General features: G+C 36.1%; 1 protein-coding gene across 7 annotated transcripts in view; it reads right to left on the reverse strand.

Moving 5' to 3' along the window:
* The window catches only part of APC (APC regulator of WNT signaling pathway), a 122,600-nt gene that overhangs the window by 82,423 nt on the left and 23,128 nt on the right, over positions 1-17,049 (reverse strand). The window contains exons 1-2 of one of the 7 annotated variants that reach the window (XM_046666132.1): positions 6,066-6,085; positions 5,529-5,631 (exon numbers count right to left, since the gene is read on the reverse strand). The exons of 4 other annotated variants lie outside the window; for them this stretch is intronic. The gene's annotated coding sequence lies outside the window, so the exon portion shown is untranslated. Of the gene's footprint in view, positions 1-5,528; positions 5,797-6,065; positions 6,114-17,049 lie in introns of those variants that run through there. 2 more of the 7 variants (XM_046666133.1, XM_046666131.1) reach the window with 2 other exon arrangements.

Here is a 17,049-nt window from a genome sequence, read left to right on the forward strand (position 1 = left end):
ACAGAAATGGTGTGATAGCAAACCTAAAAGGTACAAGGCCATGTTGCTTTAATGTTTCTCAGTTTCTACTAGACTGTCAGAAGTAGCTAATATACTGACATAAATTAAATGATAATAAAACCAAGAATCTAAAAATTGTCAGTGGAAAATAAATTTCAATACTCTTCAATGAGTATCTGCTTACCATCTGATGACTATTATATACTATACTATATTTTAAACAAATCTGGTAAATGAATATCTAAATTTACCCCAAAAAAGTAACATTCATTCACAAAGGTATAACTTAAAAAACAAACAGGGGCTGGCCCTGTGGCTAAGTGGTTAAGTTTGCGTGTGCTCTGCATCGGTGGCCCAGGGTTTCACTGGTTCAGATCCTGGGTGCAGACATGGCATTGCTCGTCAAACCACGCTGAGGCGGCATCCCACATGCCACAACTAGAAGGACGCACAACTAAAATATACAACTATGTTCTGGGGGGATTTGAGGAGAAAAAGAAAAAAAACACACACAAAACAAACATTTCAGATTAAAAAAAATAAAGAACTGTATGTGTATGCCTGAAAAAATAAAGAATTGTACGTATATGCCTATAATGGACAGAATAAGGACCCAGCAAAGATGTCCACTTGGTAATCCCTAAAGCCTGTGAATGTGTTACTTTTCATGGCTAAAGGAACCATGCAGATGTGATTAAGTTATTCTTGATATGGGGAGATTTTCCGGGATTATATGGGTGCACCTAATGTAATCATAAGGGTTCCTATAAGAAGGAGGCAGAAGGGTCAGAGTCAGAGAAGGCTTTGTGACAACAGAAGCAGAGGATCAGAGTCAGAGAGAGATTTAGTATGCTGCTGACACTGAAGATGGAGGAAGGACCCATGAGCGAAGGAATGCAGGTGGCCTCTAGAAGCTGGAAAAAGCGAGGAAAAGGATTCTGTCCTATAGCCTCCAGAGGAAGTACAGCACCTCTGCGATGCTGACTTTGGTCTATTGAAAACCATTTCAGACTTCTGACCTATAGGATTTTAAGATAATAAATTTGAATTGTTTTATAAACAGTAAGTTTGTGGTAATTTGTTACAACAGCAACAGGAAAAAATGCCATCTGATCTAGTAATCCCTCTCCTACGGATAAATTCCAGTGAAATCTTCTCATTGGTCTGGGTAGTGATCTTAAAATATATCCACAATTTCTTTGACTCTACTCCTTCAAAAGGTAGAGTGTAATTTATCTCTTTTGTGGGGTGGACTTAGTGACTCACTTCTAATGAAGTGAATATGGTAGAAGTGACGGTGTGTGCTTCTGAGACTATGTCTTCAACGGCTTCCTTCTTGCTCTTTCTCTCTGGAAACATTGGAGGAAGCCAGATGCCATGTCATGAGACACTCAAGAAGCCCCAGCAAGAGACCAATAGCAAGTGACTGAGACCTCTTCACAACAGCCAGGAGAAACAGACTATGTGAGTCAGGTATCTTGGAAGTGGATCCTCCAGTCTAGTCAAGCCCTCAGATGACTATAGCTCTGGCTATCTTGACTGCAACTTCATGAGAGATTCTGAGCCAGAGCACCCAGCTAAGACTTTCTGGAATTTCTGCCCCATGAAAACATCTAAAATAATAAATATCTGTTGTTTAAGCTATGAAGATTTGGAGTATTTTGTTATATGATATGTAGCTAACATAGTCTACAAGGAGTCATGTATAAGGATGAACACCACAGCAGTGTTTGTGGTAAAAAATATTTGGAAAAAGCCTAGGGCCATCACTAGAGAAATAATGATAGATACTACAGAACCCTATGCAACAGAGTCAGCACCACAAACTAGATGAATATAAAGTAAAATAGATAAATCTTAAAAACAGTATTGAGTTAAAGATGTTCAAAAATTATGTAAATTAAAACCATAAATTTGGGTGCATACCCCAAAGAAGTGAAAGCAGCAACTCAAACAGATATTTGTGTACCCATGTTCACAGCAACATTATTCACAAAAGCCAAAAAAGCAACTCATGTGTCCATCAACAGATGAAGAGATAAAATACGATATACAAAGGAATATTACTTAGCATTAAAAAAGGAAATTCTGACACACGCTGCAACATGGATGAACCTGAAGACATTATGCTAAGTGAAATAAGCCAGTCACAAAAGGACAAATGTTATATTATTCCTCTTATATGAAGTCTGATGGAAGTCAAATTCATAGAAAGAAAGTAGAATGGAGGTTTCCAGGAACTGGAGGGAAGGGAAAATGAGCAGTTAGGTGTTTCAGTTGGGGAATATAAAAGTTTTGGAGAGGGATGCTGGTACATTCACAACAATATGAATGTACTTAATGCCAGAGAACTATATATATACTTAAAAATGATTAAGATGGTAAATTTTATGTATCTAAAGTTTACAATTAAAAAACCTTCATCAGCTCAAAAAAAAAAAAAAGACAAAAGGATGCTAAATATTTCACAAGAATTAACGCATACTGAAGAATACATTTGTTTGTCTTTTTTTTTTTTTTTTAAAGATTGGCACCTGGGCTAACAACTGTTGCCAATCTTTTCCTTTTTTTTTTTTCTGCTTTGTCTCCCCAAGCCCCCCTGTACATAGTTGTATATCTTAGCTGCAGGTCCTACTAGTTGTGGGATGTGGGCCGCTGCCTCAACGTGGCCTGACGAGCAGTGCCATGTCCGCGCCCAGGATCCTAACCCTGGGCCGCTGCAGCAGAGCGCGCGAACTTAACCACTAGGCCATGGAGCCGGCGCCCTGTCTATTCATATATAACTATATATAAGGGGAGTGGGAACGAAGGGAAGAAGGCCTGCCTTATATGGACTGATGATGTTATTTGATTTACAGAAATAATTTTTAAGAACATATCTATTTCATAACAGGTGAGATGCCACCTATACCAAGAGTGGGTGTACCTTTTCCTTCTAACAGTTGCCCAGTAGAAATCAAGAACCACAGACTACTGACTATTTGAACTAGAAGACCCAGAAATCACTTCCTCTAACCTTCTCATTTTACCTTCAACCTACTCATTTACATACGTACTTAATACTTCAAAAGTAATTTGCTTTTTATAAATCTGTGATTCCAAGGTACAGTGTTTCAAAGAGCAAACCTCCACATTCCTCTAAATTAGAAGATATTTTAGATGATATAAACCTTTAAAGATCCTAGGAGTAGCCAAAGCAATCAGTGTTTAGCAATGACATTTCACATAGTTCTAAGTTTCTTAGAGGTTAGTTTCCATGTCTCATTTGACTCTCCAGCACCTTTCACAGGTCTGGCATTTAGTAGGTATTCAAATATGCAGAGAACGTATCTCCTCAAGTATCATTCACCTTTTCTACATCATAATGCCCTAGCCCATCTATCCAATCTTGTGTGCGATGTAAAGTTTCACTTATAATGTAATTTAAAAAAAACAAAAAAAAAGGAGAGGGGAAAGGACAAAAATAAAAGAGAACATTTAACATAAAAAGTTTGGTTAAATTATGTGAAATTAGTAACAGTAAAAAATAGAGCAAAATGGTAAAATATAAAACCAGAGCAATTAATTGCATGAAAAACATCAATAAATAATATGAATTCAGTTCATAGGCATGCTTATGAATATTTAACTTTTGAATTCCTTAATAGCTTAATTCTGGCCATGTCAGTTAACAATGAATAATTTCAAAGACTACTGAAGCCAACAGTTTAGTCTTATATTAGGTAATTCATACTATAAGGAAAAAATCAACTTTCCTTATTTTAGTTCTTTATTTTGTATTTAATTATGAAAAATCTCAATCCAATGCTGTTTTATTTAAAAGGGTTCATATGATTAATAAGATGATCTAAAAAGAGTATGTTATGAATGTCATTATGAAAACTGCTGCCTCTCCATTTGCTCAGCTGCCTGGTATTTTACAAGGCATTCTTAAATCGTAGTTAAAACTCATAACCAAGTAAGATTTCTTTTTCACTTGCTAAATGATTTTTTCAGTGATTTATATGGCTTTCCAAACAATTTCTATTATATAATATTTGTATGTTACGTAATGAGACATTTTAAAGTAGTAGTTTTATAGAGTTAGAATAAAACAGAAGACAAGTTCTTTACATCATTATACAATACATGACCTGGGACAAAGTCACAACATACCTAATTAGGAGTACTCTAACATTTAAAATGAAAATAATGCTACACTGAGCTGTTTAAATAGTAAAATGAGATAATTCATATAAAAATAAGAAGCATAAACTCTCAAAAACTATACTAATAGGAGTTCAAAGAACTGAATGGTATTAGCTATTAAATTTCATTTGGAATTTTAACGTGACATCTTTATTTCTAGCTACAGTTTCCATCAGATTTTAAAAAGAGATCTTAAGGACTATTAACCTTAATATCCATGATCAAACAATTCTTAAAGCAGAAATAATTTTTAAAATAAACATTAAATTGCTTTAATTTTTAAAGAAATTTTTAAAGAAAACTTTACACAGGCTTATTTACTCGAGTCCAATTCCTTATTATCTTGAAAAAAAATAATGAAACAAAATAATAGGTTCTCTCAAGACTTCCTATTACATACGCACTATTTAAGAGACACTGTCACTGATCCTGGAGGGCTTTATAAAGCCAATGCCATCCTGTTCAGGGAATAGGGAGGTGTGGCAGGCTGGCTACCGTTTATATGCATAAAGGCAAGGCATTTAAAATCATACTCAATCTGAAAACATATGTTTTTAGACATTTAAGGAAAGGAAAAAATAAGTACAACAAAAACACTTTATATTAGAAGTATATCTTACAAGTACTCACTAAACAAAAATACATCTAAAAGAAAAGCTCTGGTGCTTTAATTGATAATGTTTGCCTGTAGACTTTACTCAACGATATCTAAAAGTGACCAGAGAGTAACATAAAATTACTTAATATAGATCCTAAATATTAAGCCTATGAAAAATCTATCACTACAATTTTTCACAAAGTAATTTACATTATAAAGTGATTTACTCTTGAATAACCTAATTAATGGCATAAAGCTACACTAACAAAGGAAAAAATCCACTGCTTCATACATAATTTATTAAAATTTCCTATAGGATTTATGTTAAAGAAAAGAATTTGAGCATCTCTTTTGTGATACAGAATCAAAGTGTCTGATATATTCCACTGTCAAAACAATCATAGGCTGATATTTTTCCTACTTTAAAAAACTGAATTATTTTTTTCCTATTCAGGTTGCAACGATAAACTGCGGCTTCTTGTAAATGGACTTCTCCCACCAGCATTGCTGCAAGGGTTCTTATTCCTCTGCAGTTGTCCTTTCAGCCTAACAGAGGGAGAAAAGCGCTGCTGCAGTCATCTGCAAAAAGCCACTACCACTGCGTCTGGTAACTAACAAAGACACTGTTATCTTTTTGCCACCTATTCACAGGGAGTTCACTCAGATGTTTTGCAAAAGCAAGCACTTTTGGCGATCAAAATTTCACCAATCAACCAAAACCAACACTCAAGCTCTGCAGTACCTGCCTCCTCCTCTTCCTCCTCTCTCAAGGAGCCCTTTCCACCAGGGCGACATCAGCCATCAGCAGCAGCTCGCATCCCCTCTTGGCTACCGCTGCATGTGTCCTTGTGGCCAGGGAGGAAAAGAAGCCTTTCAATGGGCTAGAGCTTTTGCTCCTTGCCATGAATATGCTCCATTCTTTGTTGTCCTCTACCCGTTTCCTTAGATACTGTTATTCCACTCTACTCTGTCAACAGGCATTATAAAAACAAAACCTCCTTCTGGCTTCAAAAACAGTTCTTTCTCACCAGACTCCCCTTAATACTCCTACCCCTCCCCCCTTCTTCCTCTTCTGTCAAAAACCCTGGATCAGAAGCACAGGAAATCCATCTCCTGTGCTGCAGTAGGGGGGAGGGGGGGAGACGCCCCTGCCTCCTAACTTGGCATGTGGCAGTAGACCCTGTGCCAAAGAAAGGCCACCAGTTTCTGACAGTGCGAGGGAAAATCGCCTCCTTCTCCCCCCGGCAGCAAGCCGGGCCATCGTGGCTCCAGCACCTACCCCATCTCCGAGCCCAGCAGCACCTCCATTCCGTCTCCAGTGACACCCAGGCGGGCTGCGCCAATACAGCCACATGTCGGTCACGTGTGCCCGCGCCCAGCCAATCAGCAGGTCCCCGATGGGAATGGGGAGCGCCCTGGTCCGCGTCCAGGGGATTACACAGCTGCTTCACGCTCCGCTTCCCGACCCGCACTCCGCAGCAGAGCATAGGGCCCCGCCCCGCCGCACAGCCTGGGAGCGCTAACCCGCACCTAGCGCTCGTGGGTACACCCTCACCGCCCCTATACCCAGGCAACCCACGGAAGCTGACGGAAGCTGGCATGCATAATAGGGTGGGATGAGGGAGGTCCACAGGGCAGACAGATTAGCAAGAGATGCTGGAGATGGGGCGGTAATAAATTACATTTCATTTGCTAAGATTTGCATATTTGCAGCATAGAGAAAAAGAATTCTATTAAATGTATTACAATGGTTAATTTTATATTGCAAATCACTGATGTTAGGTAAATCACTCAAACTATGTTTGAATTAAAAATACAGTTTCCAGAAAAGCTATGATGGCAGCAGAGCAGAGTGGTTGAGATCAGAATCATGGAGTCACACGTTCTGGGTTGAATCTGCCCCTGCCTCTTACTAGCTGTATGACTTTATTCATTTAAAGACTCAGTGCCTCAATTTCCTCTATAAAATGGGAGGAGAAGTATAGAATAGAGGAGTTAATATACACGAAGCAGTATTTAGATCAGCCCCTGACACAATAGCTATTACTAATCTAAGATTTAAATTTAATATTTTAATGTAAATTCTATATTTCGTTTAAATCTAACGAAGTAAAGCTAAAATTACTAATTTTTATAAGTTAGGAAGACAAAATCCAAATTGCTAAGAATTTAAAGTGGATTTAAATTCTGGTTTACATGGTGGGCGGGGACTAGCTTCCATGATCTATTTCAAATTTAACTTCAGGTTTTTAAATGAAATATATTTATTGTAACTTTCTTAATTTTTCAAATTAATAGCATGAAAAGAAGCAAGCTATTAAACAGCATATTTTGCAGCAATCCATTTTATTAAAAATTGTATAAATTTGGGGCTGGCCCTGTGGCCTAGCGGTTAAGTTCGGTGGGCTTGCTTTGGCAAATGGGTCTGGTTTCACAGCATGGACCTACACCACTCCTTGGTGGCCCTGCTGCAGCAGAGACCCACACACAAAGTAGAGGAGGACTGGCACAGAGGTTAGCTTGGGGCGAATCTTCCTCAAGCAAAAAGACTAAGATTGGCAACAAATGTTAGTTCAGGAAAAATCTTCCTCAGCAAAAAAATGAAAAAAAAATTCTATAAATTAGAAGAGTAATAGACATACAGCAAGAGGTTCATGGATGTACATATAACAGATGTTCCTAGGGTTTATCCTCAGAAGGTGGGATTACGGAGTGATTTCTGCTTTCCTTTGTGCTTTTGGGTATTTTTCTCTTTGTCTCTTTATAATGTTTATTTATATATATAAATAAATAGCTGTTGAATGAACAAATGAACATATATTAACCACATATTACTAGTAATTAGAAAAACTGTATATTAAAGGTTGAAATATATGTAGGAACAATTTCCCTTCATATTTGAAATAAAGGAAAGGTCAATTTGGTTCTATCTTAGATATCCCTCTTGTCTAGATGACTTAGTTTTTACAAAAGGCTTTCAAGATCCTCTTACTGAAAGTGCATGATTCATCAAACAGGACTTACTTATATAGTCATTGACTATTTGTGATAAATTCAGAATAAATCATTTCTCCCAAGGCTTAAAACTTCTGGAAAGAAAAAGTACCCTTCAAAACAAAAGACACATTTTAGAAGCTCCTAAAAATAACCTCTCAGTACCCTAAGAAACATCTCTGTTGCTTTTGACTCAGACTATGATTCAAGCTATTATTTAGCAAACCAGTTTGTAGCCAAAATATTTGTCTAAATTTTTATTACATGTATTGTAGAAGTTAGTCAGTGATTCAAATGACAAAAATTTACAGAAAGCTATGACCATTACATGTTCATTATTCACTATGATTCAAATCTAAAAGCAAGCCAATCTAAAAACTTTACATTTTACAGTGTTGCCAACTGAATCCTCAGGGATTTCATAAAAGTTTGATCTGAATTTTATTTTAAAAATATACTTAGCTATTTTAAAAACTATAGTTAAAAACATATACAATCAAAATGTGTTGGGCCAAATCTGAATACAATGGAGATCACTGAAGCATTAATTTGTGCTACTAGGTTTGTACATATCTCAGAATAAAGCTCCTGCCACCCCTATTTAATTAAAAATGTTATCATTTATACCACATATACTCATATGCATTAAAATATTTTCTGGTCAAAGTTAAATACAGAAATAAATTGTATGTTAAGCCTATTAAAAGACTGCGCTGACAAACATGCCTCTGATATCAAATATCTGTGTTCATTACGATCGACTTGTTTTTAGTAAATGTTCATAAATTAATGTTATAAATATGAACATATAGTTCATCTTAAAAAAAAAACCTCTGAACCTTCTGTAGCTTAAAAAAAAATTAATGACTAAAAGTAACTAATAGGAGTCTTAATGTCTTAAATCTTGCATTCCATTTTAACATAGACACGTTTGGCCTAATTTAAGACCTTTGATTTCAAAACCTGACAAGAAGAACATGGGCAACAATATTAACTAGTATAAAATGTGTTAAAATTAGTGCCCCTTTCAGTTATCTTAACTGATTCTTGAGCTTTGTCAATACTTAACTCTTTCTCTTTACTGGAGACCTCAGATATAGTAGAATAGAATAGATTTATGCCTACAAAGAGATGAACAAAAGTTTTCTTTAAAAATAATAATTATGGATTGAAAAAGCACATGCTTGTGTAAACCTAAGTTCTTCAGGTGTTAAGGCATCAAATAAAAGCTCAGACTCACTTAGAAATTTTCCAGTCTTTAGATTTACACTAGGTTATGGTATAACAAAAAAAGCATAAGAAGAGAATAAAATGGGTCAGATTTCCAAGGCAAATTGATTGTGAAGACCAATTCTCCCATCTTTTCTATACTTTTCATGGGACATGGGAAGGAGCTGAAATGTTGCAATGGCAATGGGATTTTCAGTGATGTATAAACTAAGTGGGAGATATATTCGGTCTTCTACAAGCCAGACTTATCTGTGGTGTTCTGTGTTACCCCAAGGGGCCAAAGTGTCTCAAAAGAAATGTACCCGGCACCAATAATAGAATCTTAATTAGTTTTTCTTCCTCCAATCTTTCTCCTCTCTAACCAACAAATATCAAAGTAGTTATTTACACGCCTCCTCAAGAATATTTCATGGCTTTCCACCACTAACAGTGGAATTGAGATGGTCTGGAGTTTAACCATGGAGTAAAAGGCTTCCTCCATGTATTAAGTTTCCTATGACTGCCATAACAAGTTACCATAAATTTAGTGGCTTAAAACAACAAAATTTATTATCTTATAGTTTTATAGTTCAGAAGTCCAAAATAGGTCTCACTTAGCTAAAATCAAGGTGTTTTTCAGGGCCGCACTGCTTTCTGGAGGTTCTAAAGGAGAAGCTGTTTACTTGCCCTTTCTAGCTTCTAGACACGAACTACGTTCAAGGTCTCCTTCCTCCATCTTCAAAGCCAGCAATGGAGGATTGAGTCCTCAATTTGCAGCATACTGACCTTGCTTATCTCTTTCTTTGACTCTAGTTCTTCTCTGCTTCCCTCTTTCACTTTTAAGGGCACTGGCCCACGTCAACAATCAAGAATAATCTCCCTATTTTCAAGTTACCTATTAGCAACCTTAATTCCTCCTGCAACCATAATTCCCCTTTGTTACTTAATCTAACATATTCACAGGTTCTGGGAATTAGGAAGTGGATATTTTTGGGGAGTCACTATTCTGCCTACCACACTACACTTTATCTTCAACTCTTTCAGAACCTGCATCCTAATGATAGTCCAATCAAACTAAACACTTAGCCATTTCTAAAGCTCACCTTAAACGTAGAGTTTTTTGCCTTTACTCTAATGTGATATGGTAGAAGGCTCCAGCATATGAAGAATGAACACTTAGGCTCAAAGTTCTGTCTCTTTCATTCTGTAGCTCTATGACTCTGGATAAGTCACTTAACTATATTCTAAGACTTGGCTACTCTTCCATCTGTAAAATGAGAATAACCATCTGTTTGACTTATTTGTATGGAGCTATCATAAGGATCAAACGTGTTAACTATGGGGGCCGGCCCAGTGGCCAAGTGGTTAAGTTTGTGTGTTTCGCTTTGGAGGCCCAGAGTTTTGCTGGTTCAGATCCTAGGCGTGGACCTAACACTGCTCATCAAACCATGCTGAGGCGGTGTCCCATACAGCAGAACCAGAAGGACCTACAACTAGAATATATAACTATGTACTGGGGGGCTTTGGGGAGAAGCAGAAAAAAAAAAAAGATTGGCAACAGATGTTAGCTCAGGTGCCAATCTTTAAAAACAACAACAAAAATGTAACTATGAACAAATTTTTTAAACTATGAAATACTTATTAAAAGTAAAGGATTATTAATTGCTCTATTTGTCCAAATCAAGGTTTAGCTTAAACATACATTTCCATGAAGTAATCTACTATCCTACCTAGAAATCAATTCACCCTCCTCTTCTCTTCATTGTTTCTACCTCTTTTACGGCAAAAACGCATTTTGTACTTCTGGGTGTACATCTCTTTTCCCATTCCTAACTATAAGCATCTTGAGGGAAGAGCCATACCTGATTTTATCTTGTATGTCTCACAGTGTGTAACACAATATTTTGCCCATAGTAAGTGTTCACTACATATTAGGGTTTTTTTCCTTAAAGATTGGAACCTGAGCTAACAACTGTTGCCAATCTTCTTCTTTCTTCTTTTCTTCTTCTTCTCAAAGCCCCCAGTACGTAGTTGTATATTGTAGTTGTAGGTCCTTCTTGTTGTGCTATGTGGGATGCTGCCTCAGCATGGCCTGATGAGCGGTGCCATCTCCGTGCCCAGGATCTGAACTGGTGAAACCCTGGGCCACTGAAGCAGAGCGCGCAAACTTAACCACTTGGCTACAGGCCGCCCCTAAATATTAGTTTAAGGAACAATTTAAAATTAATCTCAAAGGGCATCCAATGCAGACGCCCTCATGGAATAATAGAAGAGCAAATGCTGAATAATGAATATTATTGCAAAATATACATTCTACAGAGGAAATGGAATGCTTTAAATAAAAACCCTGGGCCCTATAGGTGAAAAAAATGTGATGCAGCCTTGGGACTAAGTTTCTGAGGTTAGGTAGCTGCACAGTAGAATCGCTTTAGGAGCTTACAGAGTTTTTAAAACACCACTAAGTCAGAATATCTAAGGATGAGGCCCAGGTATTGCTATGTGCTGCCAGAATTGAGAAACACCAAGTACTACTCTAACTTCTGCTGTCAAAGCTCTCACTGCACTGTGGTAGGGAGACCATTTTGAAATGTCTTTTAATAGAGTGCTGTACAGCCTGAAGTCCTGCTTATAGAAGAAAAAACTTACTTCTTCCTGTCAAAAAGCTTCCTAGTGAGACAGCCCTTATGGCTTAGTGGTTAAAGTTTGGCATGCTCTGCTTCAGCGGCCCAGGGCAGTTCCCAGATGCAGAACCACACCACTTGTCTATCAGTAGCCATGCAGTGGGGACAGCTCACATAGAGGAACTAGAACTGAGAATGAGAATATACAACTATGTACTGGGGCTTTGGGGAGGGAAAAAAAAAAGAGAGAGGAAGACTGGCAACAGATGTTAGCTCAGGGTGAATCTTTCCCAGCAAAATAAAAAAAGCTTCCTAGTTATGTATTAGCAATTAACATGAGAAAAAATTAGGACTAATAAATATACAGAAAATGTCTTACTACATTAAGGAATCAAATAAATAGAAATAAAAATATTATTTTCATCTATTAAATAGGCAATGATATTTTAAAATAATACAGTGGGTAAGAATGCATGAAAACAGGCAGTAGGTTTCAAAAGTCCTTTAAATGCTTACACTGAAGTCAAGTTAAAAGAAATTATCCTATGTACAATCAGATAGATGCAAAGATTTATATTCAAAGATACTCAGTATTGTTTACACTAGTGAAATGTCAGAAACAACTTCAATGATCGATAACAACAGCTTGATTAGTTATATTTTTGGTACACTTAAAGATGATTAAAATTATGTCAGAGATATGGCTGCATAAAAAGGGATAAAATATTTAGGGATAAATTTAACCAAGGAGGTGAAAGATCTGTACACAGAAAACTGTAAGACACTGATGAAAGAAATTGAAGACAACACATATAAATGGAAAGATATTCCATGTTCATGGATTGGAAGAATTAATATTGTCAAAATGTCCATATTGCCCAAAGCAACCTACAGATTCAATGCAATTCTTATCAAAATTCCAATGGCATTTTTCACAAAAATAGAGCAAACAATCCTAAACTTTGTATGGAACTACAAAAAGCCGCAGACAGCCAAAGCAATCCTGAGAAAAAAGAACAAAGCTGGAGGCATCATATTTCCTGATTTTAAACTATATTACAAAGCTATAGTAATCAAAACAATATGGTATTGGCATAAAAACAAACACACTGATCAACGGAACAGAACAGAGAGCTCAGAAATAAACCCACATACATATGGCCAATCAATTTATGACAAAGTAGCCAAAAACAATGGAGAAAGGACAGTCTCTTCAATAAATGGTGCTGGGAAAACTTCACAGCCACATGCAAAAGAATGAAACTGGACCCTATCCTACATCATACACAAAAATCAACTTAAAATGGAGTAAAGACCTAAATTTAAGATATGGAACCATAAAAGTCCTAGAAGAAAATACTGGGGGTAAGCACCCTGACAACAGTCTTGGCAATAATTTTTTGTATTCGACACCAAAAACAAAGGCAACAAAAGCAAAAAATAAACAAATGGGACTACATCAAACTAAAAAGCTTCTACACAGCAAAAGAAAGTATCAACAAAATGAAAAAACAACCTATGGAATGGGAGAAAATATTTGCAAATATATATCTGATAAGAGGTTAATATTTGAAATATATAAAGAACTCACACAACTCAAGAGTAAAACCACAAACAATCTGATCAAAAAATGGGCAAAGGAAGTAAATACACAGTTTTCCAAAGAAGACATCCAAATGGCCAGCAGGTAAATGAAAAGATACTCAACATCACTAAACGTCAGGGAAATACAAATCAAAAGCACAATGATATCACCTCACATCTGTTAGGATGGTTGTCATCAAAAAGAGATAACAAGTGTTGGGGAGGATGTAGTGAAAAGGGAACCCTTGGGCACTGTTGGTGGGGATGTAAACTGGTGCAGTTACTATGGAAAACAGTATGAAGGTACCTCAAGAAATCTAAAACAAAACTACCAAATGATTCAGCAATCCCACTTTTGGGTATACATCCAAAGGAAATGAAAACAGGATATGGAAGAGATATCTGCACTTGCATGTTCACTGCAGCATTAATCATAGTAACCAAGATATGGAAGGAACCTAAAGGTCCATCAACAGATGAATGGATACAGACAATACAGTATATATACACAATGGAATATTATTCTGCCATGAGAAGGAAGGAAATCTTGCCATTTGTGAACACGTGGATGGACTCTGAGGGCATTATGCTAAATGAGATAAGCCAGACAGAGAAAAGACAAACACTGCATGGTATCACTTATATGTGGAATCTAAATAAAAAGCCAAACTCACAGAAATAAAAGATAAAAATAAAATAATGTCATAGAAGATAACTATATGACATATAAAAATATAATTCATGTAATATAAGCAAAATGCTGAATACTGTATGCTTAACATGATACCAACTAGCTTTTTTAAAAAAAAAAATGAATTATATATGTGTACAGAGAACACTAGAAAGAGATAAGCAAAATATCAAGTGCCCTCCCTGGGTTTAGGATTACAGAAATTCTAATTTTTCTGAATTTTATAAAATTTCTACAACCTAACATAACAAAAATATTTCTGTAATTTTTTTTTCAAAAGTTAAGTACTTCTAAGTTGGACATGATTGAAATCACAACATTTGAAGGAGAGAGAAATTAACATTTATTTTTTATCTAATCTGTGGCCAAAGGCAGATTCAGATTTGGGTTGCACCAAGAGCATATCTAAATTGTGGAGGTGTCTTCCTTAAGGAAAATATAAACTAATTAAAAAATTGCTAGGGCTGCTGCAAAAGGGCCTAGGAAGGCCCCATGCAGTTAGGTGCATTAAACTTCATTAGTTTCATGATAAATCTGCTCTTAAACCAGTAGTAGAAACTATATTAGGCAAATATATATAACCTCATCTAACTCTAATAAAACGTGTACAGATTTAAAAAAGATCACTATTCACACACATGGAGACCTGCAGCTCAAAGAAATTTAAAAACTCATCCAAGTCCACGCAACAGTGAAGTGGCAGTCTGCCTCCTAAGCCCGTGTGGATCAAAACCGCCTTGCCCTCCAGGTCTCAAGAATACATCCCTACCTAAGTTAGATCTAAGGATGTTATCTCCCAGGGCAGCTTGCACTTCTCCTGCAGAGCCTCATGCCTCATAAAAAGTAACTGCTCAATTATTATCATCCTGATGATTACTGCAGCCCCTGGCTCTGCAGTAGTGGGTCTTCAATAAATAATAATTGAATCTATGCATTTTTTATACTCAGAATAAGTGAAAACAAGAAAATTCAAAATGCTTTGAAAATGCCCATTTGGAATCCACAATAAATCCTCTTTACCCATAAGTTTTTATCAGTGAGTAAAACAGATTTCTCTGGAAAATATCTAGAACAAAATTTCTTTAAATGCAAGAGACATTTTTATGTTAATTTAGATAAATAACTGAAGAAACAGGTTGTTTTATGGGGATGTGGCAAATACAAGGTAATGCCTGGTAGTGGACACATCAATAAAGGCAAAAGAAATAAGAAAAATTGTGAAAAACTCAATAATAGCTACTCTGAGTTAATTCTGCTTCGCTGCCCTTGCATTATGTTAAATACATTAAATATGTATTAGGTTAAACATGCCCTGGTATTACTCTAGTGAATATACTACATTACATGGTAAAAAGGACTTGGCAGATGTAATTAAGGTTATTAATTAGCAGACTTTAAAATAGAGAGATTATTCTGGGTGGGCCCAACATAATCACATGAGCCCTTAAAAGCTTCAAACCATTCACTGACTTCCCAATGAAATTAGAATAAATTTCAAATTCTCTACCTTGGTTTACAAAACTGCATAATCTAGCTCCTGTTCCCACTGCTCCTCTCCTCCCACCCCGCCCCCCCCAACCCCTCTCTCTTATGCCTTTGCACTGCCTTTCCTTCAGCCTCCAGAACTCTGCTCCCAAATCTTCAAATGACTGCTCCATCACATCGTTCAGGTCTTGGCATAAATGTCACATCTACAAGGAGATCTTCCATGATCACCTGATCAACACTGGTACTGTCTTTAAACTTTCTATCACATCACGCTATTTTGTCCTCCAATCATTTAAGATCTGAAAGGCTCTATCTATGTATCTATTTACTTAATTTTCTGTCTCCCTCATCATTGCTTCCCAAACTGGAATATAAATTCCATGAGGACAGGAACCTAGATTCTTGTGCACTGCTGTCTCCTTCATACCTAGAACAGTGCTTGGTAAGCATTCAATATATATGGTTAAATGTACGAATGTAGATGATATAAAGATGAACAAGACATCAACCTACAATCTACTAGGGGACCTAAAACATTTACAACAAAAGCTTTAATACAAAGCAACACGTGTGTCAAAGGATGAGATATTAGATCATTTACAGCTAGGTAATTCAGAAAGATTTCAGAGAAAAAGCAGCAACAGAACTAGCATTAAAAGATGTTTAGGAATTTTTCAGGGCAGATTTTGATCACATCTGTTAGGTTTAAAAATTTAGACTTTATCTTACAGGCAATGAAAAACATAGATGTTTCAAATAAGGAAGGATACATGATTAGAGCAAGATCCACAAAAACGAACAGGACTAGTTTCCACTCAAGAAGAGCAATAATCAGAAATCACATGCATACTACTACTAATTTACAGTTCAATTTAATGGCCAAAGACTTTTTCACTTGGAAAATATGATGGCAGGAAAAAACGCTAAGTTTTATACTCTGTAAGGAATCTAATTTTGTTTTATTTGGTGTTATTTTGGCCACTTTGACAATACAGTTATTTATTAATTTTATGTTGCTAATCAAAAAAAAATCACCTTTGCCAATCATTCTACCCAATTAATAAAATATTCAAATGTTTGCGTATAAGTAAAGGAAATTTTTTTCTTAAGTTCTTAACATGCCCTAATCCGGTAAAGTTCCAGTTTTAGAGCATCCAATGTTTTAAACTATCCTTCTCCTAGGGAAAAAATTATTAATTTTTTAAAACTAAACTTTTAAAACAAGATTTTCTGCTTGGTTTTTTACACAAATGTCTTATTTAATGTTTTTAACTTTGATCTTTACTGAAAACCTAAAACAGCTATAAGATTGCTCCCAAAGGTACAATTTACAATATAAACTTATAAATCCTATTCATAAGGATAACATTGTAACACTAGAGAGCTCTGTGACTTAAGGTCACCAAACAGCACCAAATGTTTACAGCATACACTGAGAATTCAAGAAACAGGAGCACGGAGAATGAGTTTTTTAAAAAAATCTTTCTCCCAGGAAAACGCGATTAATAATTACCATCACTTAACATTGAAAATATCATAAAACCTGGATTACTTGATGACTCATTTATCAATTTGTAACACACAAATTAGCCTGTGAAATACATCAGATTGATAAGAAAAAAAACAATTTTAATTGATGTTAAAAATAAAATTTGGCGTACAGGAAAGAATAAATA

The sequence above is a fragment of the Equus quagga genome, chromosome 7, assembly GCF_021613505.1.
Source record: "Equus quagga isolate Etosha38 chromosome 7, UCLA_HA_Equagga_1.0, whole genome shotgun sequence".
Taxonomy (NCBI): domain Eukaryota; kingdom Metazoa; phylum Chordata; class Mammalia; order Perissodactyla; family Equidae; genus Equus; species Equus quagga.